At 50.2% G+C, this 7268-nt stretch overlaps 1 pseudogene; it reads left to right on the top strand.

Moving 5' to 3' along the window:
* The first annotated feature begins 6359 nt into the window (after positions 1-6359).
* Positions 6360-6908, top strand: LOC147976345 (putative B3 domain-containing protein Os03g0621600; annotated as a pseudogene).
* Positions 6909-7268: the final 360 nt, after the last annotated feature.

The following is a 7268-nucleotide window of genomic DNA, read 5'->3' as shown; positions in this document are numbered from 1 at the left end:
ATTATATTTAAGAATGTACATGGCCAAACGGAGCCCCTTGCGATTTAAGTCGTGCCGAGGTGTACATGGTGATCAGACAAAAAAAGACAGGATGCGGGTTGGGAAATAAACCAGTACCGAATATGTTGGGCAAAAAATTGTTTCCATTATAGTCTGATTCATACGTCAAGACGTATTTTACAAACGATGCGATAAGCGTCGAGGCTATTTTACATGCCGGGCACCGGGGAAAGCTGTGTGCGGGTCCTAAAAAGGAAGAGGTGATCTTTAAAGATCCCTTAGATACTCTGCCACACGTCCATGCTATTTTTCCTCCTTGGTATATTATCCTTCGAAAGGATCAACGATCGGGTTCTCATGAGGGACCTAAAAAAGGGCCCTTGGTACCGTCGGAAGGTGCTGGTGGTTGTAAGGAACCTGGACAGGAAAAAAATAAAAAAGAAACATGAGGGTCCAGTTTGGGTCGAACCATATTGTGTACTTTGTCTTTACTATGCCTCCGTCTTGGCCCATGGTATCTTTAGTGCGTAGTTATTACGCGTGGCACATGTGCCGCAATTTGGCTGGGGCTGAGACGGAGGCTGAATTGCTAATCAAGGTCCGGACGAGCCGGACCGTCTCTCTGCCGAGTAGTCCGGACGCGTTTAACAGTGTCCGGGGACTTGAATGCCGATGTAATGTTCGGCTTGATAAGTCCGCCCTGGACCTCCGCAGCAAGGACCGCGGTGTGTTCCTCGGGGCGGAGGGAGCGCTCCGTGTTTCCATTGACTGTTATAACACCGCATGGTCCGGCATCTTTAGTTTGATATATGCGTAATGCGGGATCGCATTGAAGCCAGCGAACGCGGTTCGTCCGAGCAGTGCATGATAACCGCTATGGAAGGGGACGATGTCGAAGATCAAGTCCTCGCTTCGAAAGTTGTCCGGCGAACCGAAGACTACTTCCAATGTGATTGAGCCCGTGCAACAGGCTTCTACACCAGGTATTACTCCTTTAAAGGTAGTTTTGGTGGGTTTAATTCTTGAGGAATCAATACCCATTTTACGGACCGTGTCCTGATAGAGCAGGTTAAGGTTGCTGCCGCCGTCCATGAGGACCCGCGTAAGGTGGAATCCATCAATAATTGGGTTGAGTACCAACGTGGCTGAGCCTCTGTGAAGGATACTAGTCGGATGGTCTCTCCAATCGAAAGTGATCGAACAGGCTGACCATTGATTGAATTTTGGGGCGACTGGCTCTATCGCATAGACGTCCCTTAGAGCGCACTTGCGCTCCCGCTTGGGGATGTGAGTAGCGTATATCATATTCACTATTTTGACCTGTGGGGGAAATTTCTTCAGTCCCCGCTGTTCGGTGGGTGAGGCTCATCGTCGTCGTCCTCACTGAGCAATCCCTTCTCCTTATGTCTGGTGTTTAGCTTACTGGCTTGTTTAAAGACCCAACAACTTCTGTTGTTGTGGTTGGCAGGCTTGTTGGGGGTGATGTGAATTTGGCAAGGTCGATTGAGTATTCGGTCCAGGCTAGATGAACCGTCTTTATTTCTTTTAAATGGCTTCTTCCGTTGACCGGATTTGGAGCCACTGAATCCGGCATTGACCGCCATGTGTTCGGTATTATTATTGTTACTTCAACGCGTGTGTTTGTTGCGTCGGGGCCTGCCGCTGCCGTTTTTGGTTTCAGAAGTACCCGGGTTGCTAGTACCGTTGTTGCTACGGGCTAACCAGCTATCTTCTCCCGCGCAAAAGCGGGTCATGAGTGATGTAAGTGCTGCCATGGACTTTGGCTTCTCTTGGCCGAGATGTCGGGCGAGCCATTCGTCACGGATGATGTGTTTAAAGGACTCTAGGGCTTCGGCGTCTGGACAGTCGACGATTTGGTTCTTTTTGATTAAGAACCTTGTCCAGAATTTTCAGGCTGGCTCTCCGGGTTGCTGGACTATGTGACTAAGGTCATCGGCGTCCGGGGGACGTACATAGGTACCTTGGAAGTTGTCTATAAAGGCATCTTCCAAATCTTCCCAGATGCCAATAGAATTTTCTGGGAGGCTATTTAACCAGTGTCGAGATGGTCCCTTAAGCTTTAGGGGGAGGTATTTGATGTCATGGAGATCTTCACCGCGGGCTATGTGAATGTGGAGAAGAAAATCTTCAATCCATATTGCGGGATCTATTGTACCATCATATGATTCAATGTTCATGGGTTTAAACCCTTGTGGGAACAGGAGCTCCATTACCTCATCGGTGAAGCATAGGGGGTGTGCGGCGCTGATAACCCACAAGTATAGGGGGTCACAATTCAACCTAAATTTATTGATTCGACACAAGGGGAGCCAAAGAATATTCTCAAGTATTAATAGTTGAGGTGTCCATTCAACCGCACCTGAAAGACTTAATATCTGCAGCAAAGTATTTAGTAGCAAAGTAATATGGAAGTAGCGGTAACGGTGGCAAAAGTAACAGTTGTAGTTTTTGTAGTGATTGTAACAGTAGCAACAGAAAAGTTACTAAGCAAAGATCAATATGCGAAAAGCTCATAGACAATGGATCAGTGATGGATAATTATGTCGGATGCGGTTCCTCATGCAACAGTTATAACATAGGGTGACACAGAACTAGCTCCAGTTCATCAATGTAATGTAGGCATGTATTCCGAATATAGTCATACGTGCTTATGGAAAAGAACTTGCATGACATCTTTTGTCCTACCCTCCCGTGGCAGCGGGGTCCTATTGGAAACTAAGGGATATTAAGGCCTCCTTTTAATAGAGTATCGGACCAAAGCATTAACACTTAGTGAATACATGAACTCCTCAAACTACAGTCATCACCGGGAGTGGTCCCGATTATTGTCACTTCGGGGTTACCAGATTATAACACATAGTAGGTGACTATTGACTTGCAGAATAGGATCAAGAACTCACATATATTCATGAAAACATAATAGGTTCAGATTTGAAATCATGGCACTCAGGCTCTAGTGACAAGCATTAACCATAGCAAATTCATAGCAACATCAATCTTAGAACATAATGGATACTCGGGATCAAACCCTAACAAAACTAACTCAATTACATGATAAATCTCATCCAACCCATCATCGTCCAGCAAGCCTACGATGGAATTACTCACACACGGCGGTGAGCATCTTGAAATTGGTGATGGTGAAAGGTTGATGATGATGATGGCGACGGATTCCCCTCTCCGGAGCCCCGAACGGACTCCAGATCAGCCCTCCCGAGAGAGATTAGGGCTTGGCGGCGGCTCCGTATCGTAAAACGCAATGAATCATTCTCTCCAAAAAATTTCTCCCCGAACATGAATATATAGAGTTGGAGTTGACGTCGGTGGAGCCTCAGGGGGCCCACGAGGCAGGGGCGCGCCCCAGGGGGGGCGCCCTGCACCCTCATGGACAGGGTGTGGCCCCCTGGTGTTGATTCTTTCACCAGTATTTTTTATTAATTCCAAAACGCGTCTCCGTTGATTTTCAGGTCAGTCCAAGAACTTTTATTTGTGCACAAAAATAACACCATGGCAATTCTGCTGAAAACAGCATCAGTCCGGGTTAGTTCCATTCAAATCATGCAAGTTAGAGTCCAAAACAAGGTCAAAAGTGTTTGGAAAAGTAGATACGTTGGAGATGTATCAGGCGCCTCTGTATCGGGCGACATCGGGGCGTAATTCGGATGGGGGCCGTATGTGGTTTTTGGCCTGTGCGAGGTTGTGTCTGTCCCGCCAAGTCTAAAGGCCGCCCTCGTGTGTTGGAGCACGCCCCCTCGATCCATAGATTGATCTCGTCAGACCGGCTCTATTGTCCAGGTCCTTGCGTAAGTCGTAGGTATAGCCCGGGGCCGTTACCTCCTTGCCCGAGGGCGGGCTGGTGCTCGGCATGAGTAGCCGGACTGTCCCGTCCACGTGGTGGCCGGTCGGGCTAGTCAGCAGTTCTATGCTTTAGCAATGTAGGCTCAAGGGCCTCGTCATCGAATTGAGGCGGTAGCTTGCGCTTTGGGTAACTCTTAGTTGGGCATTCGAGGTCGTATTCCTCGGCAGCCAGGACGTTAGTCCATCTGTCATTGAGTAGATCCTGATCAGCTCGAAGCTGTTGCTCCTTCTTTTTCAGACTTCTTGCAGTGGCAATTAACCGGCGTTTGAAGCGTTCTTGTTCGAGGGGTTCCTCCGGCACGATGAAATCTTCGTCGCCGAGGCTCATATCCTCTTCGGAGATCGGTAGGTAATTACTGTCCTCCGAGCCTTCGTTGCCGATAGGATCGTCTGGATTAACTTGCCCATCCTCCCAATCATCCTGTTCAGATGTTGGCTCGATAGGGGCTACGGGGTCTTCAGCATTCTCCTGAGTATTATTGTCTTCGGTGCTGGTATTGCCGTCTTTGTCACGACGCGATTTTGAGTGGCGCCACTGACGTCGACGCTTCGGAGGGGCTTCGGCAAGCTTGTCCTCGACCGGATCCTTATTGCCGTTGTCACCATCCTCTTTGGGTGTGTCCATCATGTACACGTCGTGTGTGGAGGTGGCCGTGCATCGTCCAATAAATGGAAGGTTTTGGCCTTGTTCGTCTCCGGCATCATTGTCTGTACCGTCGATGTCTTCGGAGGCGTAATCTAGCATGTCGGTTAGATCTTTGATAATGGCTATGAAGTGGGTGGTGGGTGGGACGTAAAATTCCCCACTCTCAGCCCCTATTCTGGGTTGGGCATAATTCGGAAGCGATCCTTCCATAATGGCAAGCGATCGCATTAAGTCCAGCGCCTCGTTTAAAGGAGGGGATTGGATGGAGAAACGAAGGTCCATGGGGCTGTCCGGAGTTGGAGCCTCCTGGCGGCGCTCGCTTGACACAGACCTCGAGAGTTCGGACCTAGAGTCCGGCAAAGTGTCCGGTGCTTCTCCGGCAGCAAGCTCCATAAGTGCATAGAGTCCAACGGGCTCTAGACTCCCGTCTTCAGACATGTCGGCCTGCTCTGGATCTGAGGCCAGAGCGGCAATCGCGAACCCTTCGAGGATCAAATCTCCTCGGATATCAGCGATATAATTTAGGTTTCCAAAATTGATCTGGTGACCAGAGGCGTAGCTGTCCATCTGCTCGAGGCGGCCAATCGAATTGGCACGCAGCGCGAAGCCGCCGAATACAAAAATTTGGCCCGGGGGGAGATCTCCCCCGAAATAGCATTTATTGTGGATGATCGAACGATCCATCGAATCCTTCGTCGACAGCACAGAGGAACTCTCAATGAAAGCACCAATGTCGGTGTCAAAACCGACAGATCTCGGGTAGGGGGTCCCGAACTGTGCGTCTAAGGATCGAAGGTAACGGGAGGCACGAGACACAATGTTTACCCAGGTCCGGGCCCTCTTGATGGAGGTAAAACCTTACGTCCTGCTTCATTGACATTGAGGAGTATAGGGATTACAAGAGTTGATCTACCTCGAGATCGTAGCGGCTAATTAAACCCTAGATGTCTAGCCTGTATGATTATGACTATGACTGTCTCTACGAACTAAACCCTCTGGTTTATATAGATACCGGAGAGAGCTAAGGTTTGTACAGAGTCGGTGTAGAGAGAAAGGAATCTTCCTATCCGAACGCCAAGCTTGCCTTCCACGCCAAGGAGAGTCCCATCCGGACACGTGGGGGGGAGCCTTCTATCTTGTATGTTCTCGGCCCACCAGTCCGGCCCACGTCACATAGCTCGGACGCCCGGGGACCCCCTAATCCAGGACTCCCCTCAGCCCTCGCTGGCATCTGCACCGGTTCTTCCTCCTCCTTAGGCTCCCTACCGATGACCGCCGGCGGCACGATTGTCGTCTCCCGGTACACTGCGGCACGACAGTCATTAGGAGCCCGGTAGTTCTTGTACTTGCACCGCTTCTTCCTATGTTTAGCGGCTAGGAGACGGACTGATTCATGGCCCAGCGAATGATGTCGACTGCCATCGCACCCTTCGATGGGTCAAGAATCAGCGTCTTCAGCTCTTCTGCAGTGGCCCTCATGAGCACTGCATCAGATTCCTTCTGCATGTCAGGCATGGAGCCAAAGTTCGAGCACACCTCCATGGTGTTCTCGAACTTGGTGCGGTCACCAGCCGACCACCCGAGGAAGAAGGCTCTCCAGCCAATACCCCAAGGGAAGGGGTTGGCGTTGGAGCTGGAGCTAGAGCTCATGGCAATGGAGAGGAGGAAGGTTGACAGTGAGAGAAGAAGGGTGGGTAAGTTAGTGGTGGGCAGGGTGAGTAAATATAGGGGCGGTGGAGAGGAGGAGAAGAGTGACAATCATGCCATTTTAACTACATGCTCTTCAATAAGCCATGAACTCTGTGATGTGCCTGACTCCAGGAATTGTGTGCAGATCGAGGAGAGCAATGAGATGGGCACGGAGGTGCTCCCGGCTGTTGACAACAAGGGCAAGCAGCCCCTTCATCCAATGCCTGACGAGGTTGTGTTGCCGCCCACCATTGAGGAAGAACCGAAGACGCCTGAGGCTGGCGACGACGAGCGCATGGAGGAGCCCCCCAGCAACAAGCGCCGCAACTACGGTCACTACCATGAGGAGGATGGCCCAACTCACTTCTGCAAGGTTATCCTTGCACCGAAGCTTGAGTGCATCCCCAAGCCCCTGAACTTCACCAAGCACTTTGTAGCGGTGCCGACGGAGTTCAAGCTCAGGAACAACACCGGCTGCTCCTGAAAGGTGACGGTGAAGCTGATGAACGGCAGGGTGACCCTGGATCAGGGTTGGGCCACCTACGCAGCCGTTCATCAGATCAAGATAGGCTACATAGTGACATTCAAGCTCCTCACTCCTGACACCCTCAAGGTCATCATCTTCGACGACGAAGGCACTGAGGTCGTTAACAAGTGCGGGAAGCACGACAAAGCCTTCACCGCCAAGGACTAGGGCCGGGGCACCTCCTTCCTAAGTACTATAGAGTCTGCTTTGAACTATTTATGTTTATGGTTTATGCGTTGAACTGTTATGAAGTGTGGTACTGCTTATCTGAAATATGTTGTTAAGTAGTTGATCCTCTGTTATACTCTGCTCTGCTTATGACGTGTGCTACATGGTTGTGCCGAAGTGTGCTGGTAGCCTCACCAACTAGCCAAAGAGGTTATCACACATCAGGTGTTGCATACAACCAAACATCATGCCCTGAATTTGTCCACTAATATGCAGGCAACCAAACACCAGGCAGTGTTGTTCAGCCCATACATGCAAAAGGGCATGTAGGCAACCAAACAACTTGCAGATGATGCATTT

This window comes from Triticum urartu, chromosome 4A (genome assembly GCF_056163025.1).
Source record: "Triticum urartu cultivar PI428250 chromosome 4A, HENAU_Tu73, whole genome shotgun sequence".
In the NCBI taxonomy this organism is placed as follows: Eukaryota; Viridiplantae; Streptophyta; class Magnoliopsida; order Poales; family Poaceae; genus Triticum; species Triticum urartu.
Note: the sequence above shows the minus strand (reverse complement) of the source record. Positions and strands in the feature narration are given on the sequence as shown.